The sequence below is a fragment of the Symphalangus syndactylus genome, chromosome 15, assembly GCF_028878055.3.
Source record: "Symphalangus syndactylus isolate Jambi chromosome 15, NHGRI_mSymSyn1-v2.1_pri, whole genome shotgun sequence".
In the NCBI taxonomy this organism is placed as follows: domain Eukaryota; kingdom Metazoa; phylum Chordata; class Mammalia; order Primates; family Hylobatidae; genus Symphalangus; species Symphalangus syndactylus.
Window position 1 is genome coordinate 98,730,080 of NC_072437.2, and position 20,947 is coordinate 98,751,026.

Here is a 20,947-nt window from a genome sequence, read left to right on the forward strand (position 1 = left end):
CCTTGATTCCTCTTTCCTTCAGTTCATATAGTCAACGTATTATCAAGTCCTGTCAACTGTGCTTCCCCTAAAATCTCCCACTTTCTTCTTCTAGCCTTTATTTCTACCATCTTCATTGCTATTTCCTTTCTACCATTTACCATGATCTGTTGCCCGCCTTACAGCAGTCTCTTAATTGGCCTTCTTTCTTTTTTTAAATGGAGTCTCGCTCTGTCACCCAGGCTGGAGTGTAGTGGTGCAATCTCAGCTCACTGCAAGCTCCACTTCCTGGGTTCGTGCCATTCTCCTGCCTCAGCCTCCCGAGTAGCTGGGACTACATGCGCCCACCACCACGCCCAGCTAATTTTTTGTATTTTTAGTAGAGATGGCTTTTCACCGTGTTAGCCAGGATGGTCTCGATTTCCTGAGCTCGTGATCCACCTGCCTTGGCCTCCCAAAGTGCTGGGATTACAGGCATGAGTCACCGCGCCCAGCCAGTCTTCTTTCTTCTACTTTGGTATTCCTATCATTCATCTTCAAAATACATCAGATGATGTTCCTCCCCATTGCCTAAAAGTCCCTGATAGGTTACCATTGCATTCAGGATGGGACTTACAGGATCTTTCCTCTGTAATCCGAACTCATATCAATCTCCTCATTTGCTCCACTACGGACTGACTGGCTTACCTAGAAAAATGACATGCACTACGCTAAGAAGCATTCCAGATTAGCTAGGAAAAAACATCTGCCAATTACACTGTATGTTACATATTATCTTTCTAAAGAAATATACCAGTGCATGTAATGATAATGTCTACTACATTAATGAGATACATGCACTAGTATATTTCCTTAGAAATATGCTATCTCGTTAATGTAGTAGATATTATCAAAAAAGTGAAAATTATATATACATATATATATATGAATAAATATAATAATATGATGTGATGGGACTCTAACCCTCCAATCACTTATTGTATGATTCCAGAGTCCCCACTGAGGAACTCTTATCTCTCTGAGCCTAGGTTTTCTCATTTGTTAAATGCAGTGCTAATAATGCCTACTTCATGTGGCTGGTATGAGGATTAGTTGACAAAACTTACCACAAGCACTTCGCATTGTTTAGGACAGAGCAGTCTTAAACAGTGCTCAGTATATCCTAATTTTCTCTCATTTATGATTTTACAAGAGATACATATTACAGGTTTTATTTTTTAATGTAAAATAAATGTTTTAAATCAACTTTGCTGAGGTATAATTAACATACAATATGGTTATGATGGGACTCTAACTCTCCAGTAATTTAAAATATTAAAGAGTAAAACTTGAAACATTCAAATACAGACAAAACTGTAGAGACTAGTATAATAAAATACTCTGCATCCACCTCTTATTTCAATAAATATCAACATATGACTAGTTTAGTTTCAATATTCTCTCTCAGCCCCCTACTGGCTTATTTCAAGGTAAATCCCAGACTTCACACTATTTGATGGTCATATAGTTCAGTAACCATTGACCTTCTAATATTTTAATGCTAAGCTCCTAGACAGTAATTAGAAAGTATTTCAGACTTACATCCTCAATATTACACCCATGAAATGAATGTGCTTACTATTTATTTGTATTTCATTGTATCTTACTCAACTTTAATGTATTTGTATACTAACATCCATAAAAGTTTAAAGATTGAAGTTAAAAAAACAGTAAATATAGACTAAATCCCAACAAAACAAGTGAACTAACCTAGAAAAATACCATAACTTTATGTTATTAGTTGCTATTTGTAAATTGCTTTCCAAGCACAAAAAGCAACATGAATACAAAATACTTTAAGAGTCAGAATAGGGCTCCTGTGAAATCAAAAGTCTTTAAAGCCCCAAAGAAATTTAAGACAACCCCAATCCAGAAGGGAAACACATACTTGGCATTCTTCCTGACCAGTGGTCTACATAATATCAAATAAAAATCAATATTTTCTCAAGGATATAACTTGTGTGTGGAAGGCAATTTTTCCACTGACCAGGACCACGGTGGGGGTGAGGGGGTGAGGATGATTTGGGGAGGATTCAAAAACATTACATTTATTGTTAACTTTATTTCTATTATTATTACATCCTAATAATAGGATGTAATCCATCTCTCTCATTGTAATATGTGATAAAATAATTATATAACTCACCATAATGTAGAACCAATGGGAGACCTGAGCTTGTTTCCCTGCAACTAGATGGTCCCATCTAGGGGTGACGGGAGACAGTGACAGGTCATCAGGCATTTGATTCTCATAAAGAGGGCACAACCTAGAAACCCTTGCATGCGCAATTCAGAGTAGGGTTTGCACTCCTATGAGAATCTAATGCTGCAGCTGATCTGACAGGCAGCAGAGCTCAGGCGGTAATATAAGAGATGGGGAGTGGCTATAAATACAGATGAAGCTTTGCTCATTTGCCCACCTTTCACCTCCTGCTGTGCGACGCAGTTCCTAACAGGCCATGGACTGGTATTTGTCCATGGCCCAGGGGTTGGGGACCTCTGGTCTAAGCACAGCATTAAGTCTCTTTTCAGAGCAAAATGAGGACACTTATTACATTTTTTTTAGGTTGGTTGTCTTTGGGTTGCATATTTAGGATAAGGGCATAATAATAATGGCGTGGTGACCAATTGGAAATGAGTCCATAGGATGAGAGAACTACCATGTGCCAGCCACTTAGACACTTTACCTGTACCACCTATCTTAATCTTCACAACAATTTCATGATGTCATTATTATCTTCACTTTATAGATGGTATATATATTTGATATTATGTCTCATCCCCAGGCTTGCTTTAAGGACATTTTTTGAATTGCTGTTCAAGGGAAAGAACGGAAGAAAGAACAGAAAGTTGCTGTCCTCTTTAGGTCCAGTCACATTTTGGGAAATTCTAATGAATAATCAGTTTTGTTACTTAAGCAAACCACATGGCAAAGGTGCCAGGAATAAGGCAAGATAAAACTGATGCAACATCTTTTAGCAATTGCATTTAGTCACAGGATAAAACCATTAGTTCTATGTGAATGGCTCCCACAGAAGCTACTACCATCCTGAACTTCCCAGGACCCCGGTTCTAATCCTACATTTCCAAATGTCCAGAAGCCTCTCCCAAGAAGATATTCTTGTGGACATCTAATTCAATATTCTAAATCAGAATTTATAAATTTTTCTTTCCATTCTACTTATCTTCCTGCGTACGATTATGATTAAAGAAATTGGTATCTCTACAGGCCCCTGATGTGAAACATTTTATCTTTAGCTTTTACCTTTTACTGCTCCCTTCATCCAATTAATCTATTGACAGTCCTTGTAATAGCAACTGCTATGGCTTGAATGTGTCCCCCAAGGTTCATGTGTCAGTCAGAAACTCTACCTCAAATGTGGAGGTGTTGAGAGGTGAGGCTTCATGGAAGGTGTTTGGGTCATGGGGACTATTTCTCTCATGAGTGGATGAATGCCATTATGGTAGTGGGTTTGTTATCATAGGAGTGGCTTCCTTATAAAAGGACAAGTTCAGCCATCTTTGGCCTCCTCTGCCTCTCTCACTCTCTCTCTCATCCTCTCTTTGCTCTTCCACTTTCTGCCATGGGATGGCAAAGCAAGAAGACTCTCACCAGATGCTAATGCCTTGATCTTGCCCAGATCAAGTTTCCAGCGTCCAGAATTTCGAGAAATAAATTTCTATTCATTATAAGTTACCCAGTTCCAGGTATTCTTTTCTAGAAGCACAGCATGGACTAAGACAGTAACCTTCTGTTGTTTCTTTTCCATATGAGTATTTCTCACGAACGGAGTGAGAGCAGAAAGTGACACAGCAAGGGCCCTAGATGAAGGCAGCACCATTAGAAAAAAGGAACTTACCTTCCTGAATATTGCACAAAAGTGAGCCACCTATTAACCAAGAACATATACCTCAAACTATTGTAGTTGTGTTGTTTATTTGGGGGACCTACTTGTTGCCACAGCTAGCCTACCATAATATACATGCTTACTATGCATCAAGCACTGGACTAAGCACTTTACATAAATTCTCTCCTTTTCCCCTAAGAATAAGACTATAAGGAAGATATTATTACTATTCCTCTTTTACACAAAACAAAACTGGAGTCTACATAGTTCAGGAAACTTATGCAATGTCACAAGTAAGTTTCAGAACCTGCACCCAACCCAGGATTACCTGATTCCAATGTCCCATTCTTAACTCACACTAGACGGCCACTTCCCGTTATAATAAATGAACTCCAGTAATTTTAAGAATTAAAGTTGAGGTGCTATGGTTTCTCTGCCTTTAGATTCGCTTGAGAGATGTATTCAACATTTTGGCTTTTTAAGTCACTGCAAGTCTAGTTTACATGGAATCCCCCTCACTCTGAGTATTGGCAGAAATAAATATAAATAACTGAAATAACTTACATTTCACTGAACAAATATTTAAGGAATGATATTTACCAGGTACTCCCATAGTACCTACTGGGTACATAACAGTATTGGGTACATAACTGTGAAATAGAGACACTGGCAAAGAGATAATATTAGAGGAGAGGGAGAGGAAAATTAAAAAAGGTACTAATTGCTCATAAAAATTCTGTGAAATAGTGAGAGTAGGCATTATTATCCCATTTAATTAAGAGGAAATTGACACACATTATTTAAGATTGGTCCAATCTCATACATAGACTAATGATAGAACCAGAAGTAAGATCCTGGTCACTTGATCTCAGATATCCCAAATAATCTACTTCAAGCAGGGTAGGGACAAGGGGAAAGGATGTTCATGAGACATGAGCTGTACAGCTTTTTTTATTTGTTTAATTTAAATTTTTTATTATACTTTAAGTTCTGGGGTACATGCACAAAATGTGCAGGTTTAGCATAGGTATACATGTGCCATGGTGGTTTGCTGCACCCATCAACCCATCATCTACATTAGGTATTTCTCCTAATGCTATCCATCCCCCCCACTCCCCGACAGGCCCCAGTGTGTGATGTTCCCCTCTCTGTGTCCATGTGTTCTCATTGTTCAACTCCCACTTAAGAGTGAGAACATACGGTGTTTGGTTTTCTGTGTCTGTGTTAGTTTGCTGAGAATGATGGTTTCCAGCTCCATCCATGTCCCTGCAAAGGACATGAACTCATCCTTTTCTATGGCTGCATAGTATTCCATGGTGTATATGTGCCACATTTTCTTTATCCAATATGTGCCACATTTTCTTTATCCAGTCTATCATTGATGGGCATTTGGGTTGGTTCCAAGTCTTTGCTATTGTGAACAGTGCCACAATAAACATATGTGTGCATGTGTCTTTATAGTAGAATGATTTATAATCCTTTGGGTATATACCCAGTAATGGGCTTGCTGGGTCAGATGGTATTTCTAGTTCTAGATCCTTGAGGAATTGCCACACTGTCTCCCACAATGGTTAAACTAATTTACACTCCCACCAACAGTGTAAAAGCATTCCTATTTCTCCACATCCTCTCCAGCATCTGTTGTTTCCTGACTTTTTAATGATCGCCATTCTAACTGGCGTGAGATGGTATCTCATTGTGGTTTTGATTTGCATTTCTCTAATGACCAGTGATGATGAGCCTTTTTTCATATGTTTGTTGGCTGCATAAATGTCTTCTTTCGAGAAGTGTCTGTTCATATCCTTTGCCCACTTTTTGATGGGGTTGTTTTTTTCTTGTAAATTTGTTTAATTTATTTGTAGATTCTGGATACTAGCCCTTTGTTGGATGGATAGATTGCAAAAATTTTATCCTTTTCTGTAGGTTGCCTATTCACTCTGATGATAGTTTATTTTGGTGTGCAGAAGCTCTTTAGTTTGATTAGATCCCATTTGTGTATTTTGACTTTTGTTGCCATTGCTTTTGGTGTTTTAGTCATGAAGTCTTTGCCCATGCCTATGTCCTGAATGGTATTGCCTAGGTTTTCTTCTAGGATTTTTATGGTTTTAGGTCTTACATTTAAGTCTTTAATCCATCTTGAGTTAATTTTTGTATAAGGTGTAAAGAAGGGATCCAGTTTCAGCTTTCTGCATATGGGTAGCCAGAGCTGTGCAGGTTTTAAGGAACTACTGCTGGAATGATATTAAGATATGTATAAGATTTTAAGCAAAACACTTTCATTTTTTTCATAGGAAAAGACAAAGAGTATGAAATTGCCCTCGCCATGTAGCCACATAGAGAGTAGCAGAGAGATCTGCTGTGAGTTGTGCTGGAAAGGTCTTTCTGCACAATGTAAAACCAGCTTTGCAGGCTGCAGCAGCCAGTTCCTGCAAATGCATTACAGCATGGCTGATTCACAATGCTTAATCCTCAGCTTCTAAGCCACAGATCTATTTAAATAAACTCCCAATTCTTTTTTATTTGCTACATTTACAATGCAAGTTTTACTTCCAGAATGGGAAGGAATACCTAATACTCCCTCAGAGGGCTCTTTCCATTCTAAAATATAAGACTTGCATAGCTGTGTTTCAGAAGTAATTGATTACCAGAGTAGATACATTCACAGTTCAGTCATATTGGCTCCCTGGTTTTTTTTTTTTTTGGCTCCTTGGGGGAAAAAAGTCACATGGCCAACTGATTTCATGCCCATCCGCAATGCAGACAAACATATTTTTATTTTTTAAAGCAAAACAAAATGGCCTTCCTGAGAAATGTTTAAGGATCCTTTCAAAATGGACACAAATATTTGCAGCGTTAAACTGCCAAGCTGCATTATAGATACTTCTAAACTAAATTTACTATTTCCTAGATAGCTGAAATAAGAAATTAGGAGAAATATGTAGAAAGAATATTCTTTCTTTATAAGTACTTTATATAAAGCCAATTATGCAGAGACAGATATAGTATCTATATATGTGAATTCATTTATTAATATAAAATAAAAGCCTGGTGAGTGAAATTACATAGTCTACTCCCCTTGCCTTTCATCAAATTTTCAAACAGATGGTGCCTTTCTTTTCTATGTATGATCTGCGCAAGTGTCAAGTTAACCATTTAAAAAATTTGCTTTTCATAACAAGTCTTTTTTATTTAGAACTTTGTCATCAGTTCATAATTATTTTTCTTTTTAAAAATCTTATTTTTAATTTTTGAGGTTACCTCGTGGGTTTATATATTTATGGGGTACATGAGATGCTTTGATACAGGCATGCAGTCCATTTGTTTCTTCTTTCTTGTTTATGCTTTTCATTTTTTAATTTTTAATTTTTGAGGGTACATCATAGGTTTTATAATTATTTTTTCAAAATTCAATCATAAAAGAAATACATATACTGGGGTTTCTCAGTGTTAACACTATTGACATTTGGGGCTGAAAAATTTATCATAGTGGTGGAGGGGGCTGTCTCATCATGCATTGTGGTATGATTAGCAACATTAGAGATCTCTACCAACTAGGTTCTAGTAGTACCCTCCCCTCAGTTGCGAGTTGTCACAAGTCAAAATATCTCCAGACAGTGCCAGTTGTTCCCTAGAGCAGGTAGAGGGCAGGGAGCAAAATTGCTGCACTAAGAATCACTGACATGCACCTATGTCAGCTATGGAGCTCAATGCAGTTTTCTTGTTCACCACTGAGCACCAAAACATGCAGCAATTTATCATGCAACAAAAACACACCCAAGAAATACAATGGCTTAGAAGCAGGTCTAACATTTAAAAGAATATGTGCAGACAAATTAATATTCATCCTGTGTGTTCTCCCTAGGCCTGAGGTCCAATTTAGTCTCAGCCATGACCCAGAGGAATGCGAAAATGTCTATATTTTAGAATATCTTTGGCTCCTTCCTGATTCAAAGGTATCTGGGGAGACTAATTTAGCCTCCTCTCAGGCAGTTTAGGTATTCTTTGAAAGGGCCTGACATGGCCTCAGGAACTCTATCAGGAGTAATGCCTCATAAACATACACTGAAATAAAACTATAGGTTATAAGAAAAATTAGGCATAAAATACTTAAGATTCTGAGTTGTCCTTGAACTTGCTAGTTGGCTTGTTGATTCATCATTTATCAAGTGGGGGCATCTCATGTGCCAGGCATGGTGTTAGACACAGGAGATACAAAAAAGGAGTAGGATACTATCCTGCTTCAGAGAGATGAATCTGGTGTCTGGAAAATAAGAAGCACTATCATCTATGAAGGCCCTATAATGGGGCTTCATGTAATACTCACAAAGTCCAGAATAGTAAATATCAGCCACATTCTTAAAAACAAGGAACTAACATTCAAAGCCGTCAAGTAATTTACACAATTTTACAGAGCTAGTAAGTGTCAGAAATCACATTTGAAGCCATGTATGTGTTACTGAAACACCGGAAATTTGGTGTATGTCCAGTTGCATGCTGCACAGAAAGGCAGTCACTGAGACAATGAGTATTGCCAGTAAAGAGTATTGTTGACAGACTTCAGCACCTGAATAAAGCCTTCTTCCCTAGCAACAGTCATCTCAGTGATTGGCTTTCTGTGTATATAGGAAATGAACCCAGACCAAACCCCTGCTGTTTCAATAAGAGGTTTTGGTTCCTGGACCAGTAATGCATTGCTTATGTTTCACTGCCATAGGCCAGGAGAGTCTCAGAAGCCCTTCTAAGCAGCTGTCCACCCATTTTTAGCTGTAGGTGAATTTCAGTCTCTCTCTGGCCCTGCCACTGCCAGCCCTAACCATGTTCCTGATTGCCTAGGAAGAATGGTTTTTAACATTTGTCACCTGCATCTGCATCAAATGGGTGAGTGTCTTTTGTGGGCCCAGACGGCAGGATCTGCTCCTCTCAATTTGGGAAATTCCAAAAGAATTTCTGTTTGCAGGTTAAACAAGCTCAACCAACTGAGAGAGGAAAGCACCCCAATTGTTTGAGTTTGGACACTCTTGGGACTTGTTTGTTGTTGCAGCAGTTGGATTGCATTTTGGTGATTGTTTGTTTATATGTGTGTGTTCCCTCTAGTTATGGGAGAATTTGATAAACTGATATTCTTTTGTAACACCATCTCACCCCAGTATTCTTTGGAATCTGGAGAAGTTTGGCCTCTCCATGGGCCTCATTTTCTGGTCAAATGGGAAAGCAAAATGGAGTTCCACGTATCCAGGCTTTTATGCTGCTGTTCTAACCAGAGTCAAGCTACTTAGTACATGATGTTCTTCTGTGGTGTGGCCCCAGTGTTCTTTGGACTCTGGGGAGATATTCCCTTTAAAAATCAAACTGCCATGGAAACTGCTTTACCCAAAATTTTGGTACACAGCCTTCATTGAATTACCTATTGGAGCAAACAGAGTTTAACCATGTGAACATGTCTGCAAGCTGCTGAGTTTATATTGCTATCTCATGACTAGAATTCTGAGGTAAAAGCTAGTGGATCTTTCTATGTGTATATATGTGTCTGGATGTTACATATTATTTTTACCTGGCAACAAATTGACTTATAAGTGAAAGAATGCTTGTACATTAAACAAATAAGTCCAAGAATTTTTCAAGTTCCTGTGACTTGAATAGATCTTTAATATACCAGCTGGCTTTAAAATTATTGATAAAATTAACATAAAAATGCTTTGAAATTGGCAGCATACACTTTTGTCTGGGTTTCGTATTTGTCTCTGCTGGATATTTTGAGACGTCAGAGTTTGGAAGAGAAAGTTATAAAACTATAAGCCCAGCCAAAACTAAAACAATCTCCATTTGTGTGACAAATAAGACTTGACAAATAAGACTCATTCTTGACAAATAAGACTCATTTACTTTTGTTGGTTTAATAAAAGTAGCTGAATCCTCTGAGCTATTGGCAAAAATCCCCCTGCATTTAACTTTAAGGTTCTTGCTTAGGTAAATATCTAATATTTATAGGCTATTAAAAATTATTTACAAGGAAGTAACTTGAAATGATAATAAGTTTTGCTTAATATCTCAGTTTTCAGAAGAAATCTAGACAAACTGTTAAAAAATAAATGAGTGCATATAAAAGGGATACGTGCTTATAGGTAAACTTTGTGTATAATTTAAAATCTTAAAATTATTTTTGATGCTCCTTGGATATCTGGGTCATTTCCAATTAAGAAAGGATTATGATATGGGGAAACATGTTTCTAAAAACTGTGGAATGGTTTTCATCTGTAAAATACTGATATTTGACAGATGTTTCAGGATTTTCTTGCTTCCCAAAGAATATCAGTTTATTCTTAAGGTCACTAAGAATAAGAATTCTAGTTAATATATAATTCTGTATGTAAAATGCACCAAAGAAGATATGTTATTATTGACAAAAATTTCTACTTACATATATTTATATTAAACTATCGATTTTCTTAGTTTCTAATGGAAAGCTTGTAATTGGTTCTGTGAATACTCATTTTGGGTCCTACGCATTTCCAACAATTCATCATTTGCTCTATTTATCTAAACTTCCTAAGCTACCTTTGTCAAGCCACCAAAATACAATAAAGCATACCAGCCATTTAAAACTGGATTGGTTTTGCTTACCTCTGATAATCTAAAGAGCTACAAGAGCATCAAGGTTCTCCTCCCTCAAAATAAAAGACTTATTTTTACAAGTTCTAAACATAAATCATACATTATTTATTTTGTTATTTAGAAAAATAGGTGAGAGTAGGCCGGGCGCAGTGGTCATGCCTGTAACTCCAGCACATTGGGAGGCCAAGGTGGGCAGATCACAAGGTCAAGAGATCAAGACCATCCTGGCCAACATGGTGAAACCCCGTTTCTACCAAAAATACAAAAAGTTAGCTGGGCGTGGTGGCATGTGTCTGTAGTCCCAGCTACTCAGGAGGCTGAGGCAGGAAAATCGCATGAACCCAGGAGGTGGAGGTTGCAGTGAGCCGAGATGGCACCACTGCACTCCAGCCTAGCAACAGAGTAAGACTCTGTCTCAAAAAGAAAAAAAAGAAAAAAAAAAAAGAAAAATAGGTGAGAGTAGAAATGTTTAAATGGTGTTTTTTCTAAGGTAATTCATTTTGATCAATAACTTCTATTGGTTTCAGATCTTTTCCTTTAGGTAATGAGAAAAATTGTGATATGGGTACAAAGTTTTCATACTCAGCAAAGATTGGCCTTGTCCTTAAGAAAATTATATTGACTCGGATTTCCCTCAAATTACTTTAATTGTGTTTACCATTATTATAATTAAGTAGAATCCATCTGGATTGAATAATAATAAAAAATGAGATTTTTAGTGATCTTTGATCCCAAGCATTTTATCACTGTTGGACCTTCATATATATATTTAAAAACAAAATGTTTTCAAGTGTTGTACTGGTGTAACGATTCTAGTGGTAAAAGTTACCTAATTAGTTTTCAGCACTATATCTAGAATCAATCTTAGCAATGTGTGACACTCTTTAAAATAGCTAAAAAGAAATTATTGTGCACTTGTTCTTACTTTGTCCCTGTTTTGTTGTACATTATTTAAGTAAAAGGAGATAATTTATCCTCATACTAAATTTCTAAAACGGATATTTACCATTACCATTTTTGTAATGAAGGAGAGAAAAATTAATTATCTTGCTTTGATAAGTTTGGCATAGGACCTGTGTTTTTGATGCTTTTGGACACTAGAATGCTAACAGTTAGACATGTGCAAGAAGTAACCTCACTACTTTAATACAACGGTTTAAAGTACTGCAGGCAATAACCAGTAGACACCAAATAACAGTGTTTTAATTTGTGACATATTAGCTATTTTGATCAAGTATTTTGAGCCTTTTAACATCTTGAATAAATGTCCTATTAATGAAGCCTTTTGACTTCTGGGTCTGAAAAAGACACTGACTCCTGCTAAATCTTGAACACTGACACCAGTCAATACCTTGTCTTCAGACCTGGGAAAAGGTGACACCAAAATGAGTTGCTTTTGTGAGACACAGGGCCAGAAATTAAAGCTATTCAATCCTTTGAGGTCCAGGGACTACTGTAAAAGAGGTGGGCACATGAGATTTTAGGAGCCGATTTTGACAGATAAAATTAGTTCAGGTATTCCAAATCAAGGATGGGCACACAATGCCCAAACAGCTGACAAATTAAGAAATGTTACCTCTGTAAATTCTTTAATTCAAATGAGTTTAACAAAATGCTTATGTTTTGTATGGCTAATTGCTACAAGTCAATATCTAAGACCAGGATTCAATTCTACAAACTTACTTTTCAGCTTTTGGTTTTGGGCCCTTAAAATGCTTAAAGAGTTTTCAGGGTTAATGAGTGCCTGCCCATCTCCATCCTGTCTGGCCTAAAATGTTTACTTGGCTATAAGTCTTTTGACTCTAAGTCACTTTGCCACAGGGGTCCCATTAAAGGACAGGATAGACCTGGGGCAGGTAGCCACATCAACCCAACAATAATATGGGACAAAATAAAAATTTAGCTATTGATGCTGCCTCTGGCAAATCTTGCCAAAGAACTGAGGAATGTAAACTTAAAATAAAATCCTAAGCTCCATGATGACTAAGTGAACCTACTTATGGTCAAGGAGACCCCAGAAAAAACTAAAACTGAATTGCCAGCCTGATGGGATGGGAGGTCAGACGTGCCTTCTTATATCCTCTTCCTTTTGGAGTCTAGACACAACAACTGAATTACAGGTGTCACATTTCCATTCCTCATCCCATTATTCCACAACACCATTCCCCCACATGAAACAGCCAGAAAGATCAATGACCAGATTCCCCATGATTGAGAAATGGGGAGAAGGTACTGAAACCAGCCCAATAATCCAATAGAATTTATGTTTTAGTTTATTTTGAATAAACGCAGAAATTGACCCTCCAAGTCTTAACAATTGAGAAAGTTACATTTGTCTTAGATATCTGAGTTCCTTTCTCAAGAAACCAACCATCAGGCTTCCAAGATTGTTAAGGAACTGAAATTTCCAGGTCACTGCATCCAGACAGTAAGACTTCAGACCCCTCATTCATCATGACTGCTTCCTTACCCCTCTCCAATTCCTGTTTTCCTAACTGACCACCTGCTTCCTGTTTACCAACTCCTATTCCTTGCCCCTCCAATTCGTGTTTTCCTGCATGTAACTACATTCCTTTTCCACTGTGTAAACCCCCAATTTTAGTTGGCTGGGGAGATGGATCTGAGACTGATCTCCCATCCAATGCAGCACCCAATCAAGCCTTCTTCCCTGGCAATGCTTGTTGTCTCAGTGATTGGCTTTCTATGCAGTGAGCAACAGGACCTAGCCCAAACCCTTGGTGTTTGAGTAATACCTTCACACCACAGAGTCATATTGTTTTTCCTGATACCTGCCCAGGCTCTTTTGTAGGTGCCAAACCACTAAAATTACTATTGAGGACCTAAATTTTTCAAATCTCTTTCCTCGGGTATCACCCAAAATATTTTTTTACATTATATATTTTTTAACATTGATATTAAAAATGTTTGAACATGCACTTAAAGGTCAGAAAGGATACAAATTCTGGTGTATTATAAATATGATATTTTAATAAAACTGACATTACTTTTTTTTCAATGTGTCCAATGTGATCTAAATTTCATCCATCTTGATTTCTACCATCACCCACTTAAAAAAGTAAAGTAAAGTAAAAGGTCAGGCTGGGCATGGTGGCTCATGCCTGTAATCCAGGCACTTTGGGAGGTCAAGGCAGGAGGATCACTTGAGCCCAGGAGTTTGTGACCAGCCTGGGCAGCATGGCAAAACCCCATCTCTACAAAAAATAGAAAAATTATCCAGGTATGGTGACATGCACCCGTAGTCCCAGCTATTCATGAGGCTGAGGTGGGAGGACTGATTAAGCTCTGGAGGTCGAGGCTGCAGTGAGATGTAACCATGCCAGTATACTCCAGCCTGGGTGACAGAGGAAGACCTTGTCTCAAATAATAATAACAATAAAGTAAAAGGTCAAATTACAAATTGGGAAATAATATTTGTTAAATATATCCCATTCAAAAAATTAATATCCTAATTTATAAAGAGATTTTATAAGTAGGGAAAAAATCCAACAGCTCTGTGGAAAAATGGGCTATAGAAATGAACATAATGATTCACAGAAAAGTAGATCACAATGCAAATGGCATTTAAACATATGAAAAGATTATCAGTCTTGCTCATAAGATAAATGCATATTAAAACTACACAGAGATTCCATTTCTCATCTATTAGATGAGCAAAATGCCAGAACTTTAATAGCATTCTCTTTTAGCAAGAGGAAAGAGGCACTTCATGCACTGCTGGTGGGAATGCAAACATGGCATAACCCCTATGAAGAAGAATTTGATAATATCTGGCAGAGCTCCCTGTGTATTAATCCCTAGATCCAGAAATGCATTCATTTCCCTTTCCCAAAAATGCAGAGACAAAAATGCAAAAAGACAGATGCATACTGCACTGTGGCATTATTTGTAAAAACAAAAGACCTAAAAGAGTCAAACGTATGTCAGCAAAGGACTGCTTGGATAAATTATGGCATATCCATGCCATAGAGTGCTAAGGTGTTTGAACGAAGAAATAAACATTCCTGAACAAAGAAATAAAGATTATCTCTATGTACTGCTATGGAGTTGACTCAGATGTATTGTTGATATACTTTGGATATGTGTCCTCGCCCAGATCTCATGATGAATTGTAATCCCCAGTTTTGGGGGTGGCATCTGGAAGGAGGTGACTAGATCGTAGGGGTGGATTTCTCATGGATAGTTTAGCACCATTCTCTTGGTGCTGTTCTCATGATAGTGAGTTCTCGTGAGATCTGGTTGTTTAAAAGTGTGTAGCACCTCCCTTCTTCTTGTTCCTGCACTCGCTATGTGAGATGCCTGCTCCCCCTTCTCTTTCTGCCACGATTGTAAGTCTCCTGAGGTCTCCCCAGAAGCCAAGCTGATGCCAGCATCATGCTTCCTGTATAGCTGCCTGTGGAACCATGAGCCAATTAAACCTCTTTTCTTTATAAATTACCCAATCTTAGGTATTTCTTTACAGCAATGTGAGAACGAACTAATACAATTCTTAAATGAAAAGCTCAAGAGGGAGAGAAGGACTGTATAGTGTATTATAGTTTAGGACAGAAGGAATACTCGTATGTGTATTTATAACACACATACGCTATATATAATTTTAAAACAACAATAGAAGGATGGTCTAGAACTTGTTTTCAATGGCTATCTATTGAAAGAGCAAGGAAATGGGGTGGAAGGAATAGAGATAGAAGCTAGGACTCATTTTGTATTACATATTTGAGTTTAGAACCATTAATATCTTACAGAATTATAGAACAATATTAAATTTTTAAAAATCCATAAAAAATAAAAGTGAACTAAATTAAGCTAAATATGTATCCAGTTGGTGACATAACCACACAGAGAAGAAGTTGGTGTGATTTGCAAAAATGAATATTAACTGTTTCTGGTACTTATGTTGGGTAGTAATAGTGTTGGTTTTATCATTCTGAAACCCGTGTGCATACGTCATGGCATAAAACCATGACTATTATATGATATTCTACCAACCCTAGTGTTTTTTGAGAACCAGGATTATCACTATGGGAAAAGAAAAGACAGATATATGATTACAGCAGAGAAGTACAGTGTAGTACTCTGTAGTACTAAATTTAAATTGAAATCATGAATATAAACTCATGATTATTTTGTTTTAAAAATGCATTCATACACACAGGTACATTTCTTCTATCTATCCAATGAAAAGGCTTAGAAACAATGACTAGTCTAGTAGCAATGAAATCCCCAATTGTGGTTTCAAAATTCCATTTTGACTAAAAGGAAAGAGAACTCCTTGGAGAAATGACTAATTTCAGGAATAGAAAATGTTTATGATGATCCTGAAAGGTCTTATCATATGTAAAATCCAGGAAGCTGTTAATAATTACTGGGGTCATGTAATTTTTTATTAGGGTCAGGATCCAACTTCAAGAGGCTCTCATTGACCAAAGATGGGAAACTTTAAGAAAAAGAACCATATTACCAGTAATGGTTTAAAGCATATCAAATATGTTTAAATCCATTAGTTTCTAGTGACACTAAAAGCAATAACAACTAATAATTCACCACTAGAGGATCTCAATGGACAAGGTCATTATTTTGAAAAATGGTAAATGAAAAGAATCAAGCATGAATCCTTCCTTTCCAATACGAATTGTACCAAGACATAACCAAACAGTAGACGGGAGAAGTTAATAAATGTAGAATCATTAATTAGAATATACTAATGATTAATTCAAATATACTTCACTAATTCTATGTACTACCATTTGCAATTCTTGAGGAAATAATGGTTCTAGGCATCGATTGGCTCCAGCTGCTAACATCACAAAAAAGAAATAACCAGATATTAGATGTCTCTTAATGAAAGAAGGCAGCACCATTTATGAAGTAGTTTTACCTAAAGATATTGAACCACAGTCTATTTGTGCTTTTAGATGCAATTACCAATTTATAGAAAACACAGAGGATAAAGGAATATGTTAAATGCAATCATGAAAGTCCAGTCTGTGTGAAATTTCAGAGAAAACACAATCTAATTTCTTCAACAAATAATTTAGTAAGGAAAAATAATTAAAAGAGAGAGAAAACTTGAGGTTGTGTGTGAATGTGAGAGAAGGAGGGGTAGGTGGAAAGAGAGAAATAGTCAAACCCATAAATTAAAAGACTTTAGAGCCATATAACTAATTTTTATGTGTGGACTTTATTTGAACTCTGACTTAAACAAACTTAAAAAATCTGGGTTAGAAATATAAGCACTATCCTGGCTAACACCGTGAAACCCTGTCTCTACTAAAAATACAAAAAATTAGCTGGGCGTGGTGGCAGGCGCCTGTAGTCCCAGCTACTCAGGAGGCTGAGGCAGGAGAATCACGTGAACCCAAGAGGCAGAGCTTGCAGTGAGCCAAGATGGCGCCACTGCACTCCAGCCTGGGCTACAGAGCGAGACTCCGTCTCAAAAAAAAAAAAAAAGAGAAGAAAAGAAAAGAAAGAAATATAAGCATTGACTGGATATTTGATGATACTAAAAATTATTGATAATTGTAGGTATCACAATGACATTGTGGTTATGTTTTTAAAATGTCCTTATCTTTTAGAGATATATACTACAATTTTACTGATGAATTGACACAACGACTGGAATTTGCTTCAAAATAATATAGGTAAGGGAGATGTAGGTGGAAGTGTACATCAAACAGTATTGGCATGAGTCAGTAACTGTGGCAGCTAGATAATGGGTACGTGAGGGTTCATAGCTACTCTTCCATCTAATCTTGCTTATGTTTAAAAATTTTCACAATAAAAAATGAAAACATCCACTAACAAGCTTGTTTTTAACAGTTTTAACAGTTTTTAACAGGTGCCTTTTCTTAAAATCCATTCCCGTTGCCCATCAGTATTTTATCCTAATGTAATGAAAATCAATAAAAAGCATTTTGTTGATCACCAATTTATATTTCTACAACAAAAATAAGTATATAAAGATAGATTTTTAATCTTTAAAATTTTCATGCTGTGATGAGGTTCTAAGTGTTTCTTCCGTGTTTAACAATTATTGATTGTAATTATTGATTACTGATAATATATAATTGATTAGAATTTTAAAAATAAACATGACATTTGTTGATAAATAATTATCAAAGATAAAAGCACAATTTTTAAAAATGCATCTTTTAATGTGGTGAGTAAGGAAAGATTAGGGAAACTTGATTAAGGGAGGCTTTATGTTTTTAACTGTTCTTTTGTTTGGTACACTAGGCCAATATATAAAATGTAATTAGAATCCAACTTGAAGTTTGAAGTCTAGCCATAATCTAACAAAGAAAGTTTTCAGGAAAAATCCTCAGATTAGTTTGTATTTTAAAGTCTGTCTATCTTTTCTTAAAAATTAAGCAGATAGGAGAGAAGCAGAAAATCAGGTAGGAGGGAGGAGAATAATAACACTGACTAAAGGATTTGCATTGATTTGGGGACACCCTGGACCACCCTCCTGATTACAGTCTGGATTTGAATTCAGTAAAACCTTCAGTATGCATTTCCCTATAGAACTTCACCTGCCAAGGAAGTCACAAAATTCTAAAGTGAGTCAAGGTTGCCAAATCCTTGGGAGTTGGAGGGCACATAATCAACAAGAACCCACCTAGAGAACTTTAAGATAATAAAATCTGGAATGAATTTTAACTAGGGATAAAAATCTAGAACAGCTGTGGATCTCCTAAGACCATGTGGTCCAAACCTACAGTGGTAAGTAGCCTCAGAAGTCAATTAAAATTAGAACATAACAGATCTATTTAATGTCAGGGCCAAATAAATAAATGAGCAATTACTAAAGAAGTTGGAAGAAAATTCTAATTTGAAAATAATTGATAATTTTCACCATATCTCAGGAAGTTTAAGAATTTCCAAAAATTGAAATTGGCCCAATTTCCACATAGAAATGATATTTACAGGTTTTTGAATACGTAGAAATTGACCCTCCCAGTCTTAAAACTTGAAACTTAACATTTGTCTCATCTGAGATTCTAAGGAAGGCAACCCTCAGGCAAGGGATGGAAACTCACCAGATCACTCCATTCAGACAATGAGACGCCAGAATCCTTATTCATCATGATTGCTTCCTTACAGCTCCCTAATTGTGGTTTTCCCACACTTGCAGTTACATTTCTTCCCCCACTATATAAACCCCCCAATTTCAGTTGATCAGAGAGACGGATTTGAGACTGATCTCTCCTGTTCCTCCGCTGATGTCACCCGAGTAAAAAGCCCTCTTCCCTGGCAATACTCACACTCTCTGTGATTGGCTTTCTGTGCTGCAAGCAATGGGACCTAGACCAAACCACTGGCGTTTCAGCCACAAAATCATGGCTATATGAAAAGTATATGATTTTCCTTAGAAAAACAAAATGTAATGAGACATTTGCCCAATAAAAGTCACTTAGTATTTCAGACTTATATAAAGTGTAAAAATTATGATTAAAAAATTCCAATATGGTGGGTTCAATAACTTGCATAAAATTAGGATGTGGTTGAAACCACCTTTGCAGAAATTATAACAGTGAGAAAATTAAGACAGTGGAACAGACCCAATCAAACCAACTCCGTCTTGCCTTTAACCTCCAAACTGCCCTTGGTCATTCCTGGATGTGGGCCAAGCCAACTTTGGGAGAAATTTGGTTTACAGTTTAAATGATAATACCGCTTCCCAAAACTAAACTGTCTTTATAAAACTAAAACATGGTCACAGTTTAGAATTATGAAAGGGGCCTGAATTCTGCTAAGATATAGGCATAGTTAAATGATTGCCAGCCATTGTTCTGGAGGTCACATGATTTGTAACTTCCCCAGTTGCTCCTATGAATAACATGACTATTGTAGAATCTAAAATTGACCTTTTGAGATGTCTTTTCAGACTTTTGCATTTCTGAAGACCATATGAATACACGTGGACATGTGACTCATGACTCAACTTGTCCTGTAGATCCCACCCAGAAGCAAACTCAGTGCAGGAAAATCATTTTTGACACCCAAGTGCATCCTCAACCAATCAGCAGCATCCATTCCCTAGCCCTGACCTGCCTAACTACCTTTAAAAAACCCTCACTTCCAAAGTTTGGGGGAGGCTGATTTGAGTAGCAATAAAACTCCAGTTTCCTATTTAGCTGGCTCCATGTGTATTAAACTCTTTCTCTATTGTAGTTCCCCTGTCTTGATAAATTGGCCCTATCTGAGCAGTGAGCAAGATGAATCAGTTGCTCAGGTGATTACGTAGTCATTTCTAAGTATGGGAGCAGCAGTTAGGGAAGATAAACCAAGAAATAGAGGTAAGGTAATTTCATAAGATGATACATTAAGTATCTAAATTTATGCTCAATTTCAAAGTCTTAGATCACCTAAATTTCAAAACATCAATTTCAGGAGACACTTCATCCAATCATTCATAACCTTTAACACTACCAGCTAATATTTGAAACAACTAGAATAAGTAAACTACTGCAATACAGGAAGAAGAAAATAGCAGATTCACATACTGAGAAACTGATCTCTATTATTCAAAATCAATTATTTTGACAGATTTGTAAATTAAGCCTAGGAATATTTTCTCTCAAACTCCTAGTTGGTAAATTGCAAACGCAATTAGTGGAAATGCATTCAGATTGACCTGAATTAAGTGAATGTCAAAAATAAGTAGACAGCTAATAGTTTTATTACTGTCTAGTTCTTCTGAAACTCAAAGGCATTTTTAATTACCAAAGTGAAATGTTCCATGATGTTACAAAAATCTTTGAAGTGAGACCAGTTTAAAGTATAAAACATTTGGCCGGGCACGGTGGCTCACGCTTGTAATCCCAGCACTTTGGGAGGCCGAGGTGGGCGGATCACGAGGTCAGGAGATCGAGACCACGGTGAAACCCCGTCTCTACTAAAAATACAAAAAATTAGCCGGGCGCGGTGGCGGGCGCCTGTAGTCCCAGCTACTCGGAGAGGCTGAGGCAGGAGAATGGCGTGAACCCGGGAGGCGGAGCTTGCAGTGAGCCGAGATCGCGCCACTGCACTCTAGCCTGGGCGACAGAGCGAGACTCCGTCTCAAAAAAAAAAAAAAAAAAAAAAAAAAAAAAAAAAAAAAAAATAAAGTATAAAACATTTGTTTTCAAAATATTTCTGACTTTCAAAAAACTCTCCAAGAAATTAGGAAATTATGTCAATATGTAAAACATAACAACAATATTTAGCCCTCAAACTTAAAAAAATGCTTTGTTGGCATAAACTCATTAGAAAAGAAATAAGACTTAATGTTTTAAAGAAGAACAACATAGATTATAAAGTAATTTCCAGCCCCGAAAATTTTCTTGCGCTACATGAAGATATTGTGGAAATGGCTGGGCCTTGCTAATTCCCTGAAAAAGAGCTGAGAATCTGATCCTCCAGAGGGACAGAATCCCCATTATCACTTGAAATTGAGATAAAATGAGGTA

The 20,947-nt window shown here is 36.9% G+C and overlaps 1 protein-coding gene across 2 annotated transcripts in view; it reads right to left on the reverse strand.

Moving 5' to 3' along the window:
• Positions 1–20,947, reverse strand: part of STARD13 (StAR related lipid transfer domain containing 13) — a 562,325-nt gene that overhangs the window by 359,541 nt on the left and 181,837 nt on the right. The window lies entirely within an intron of this gene.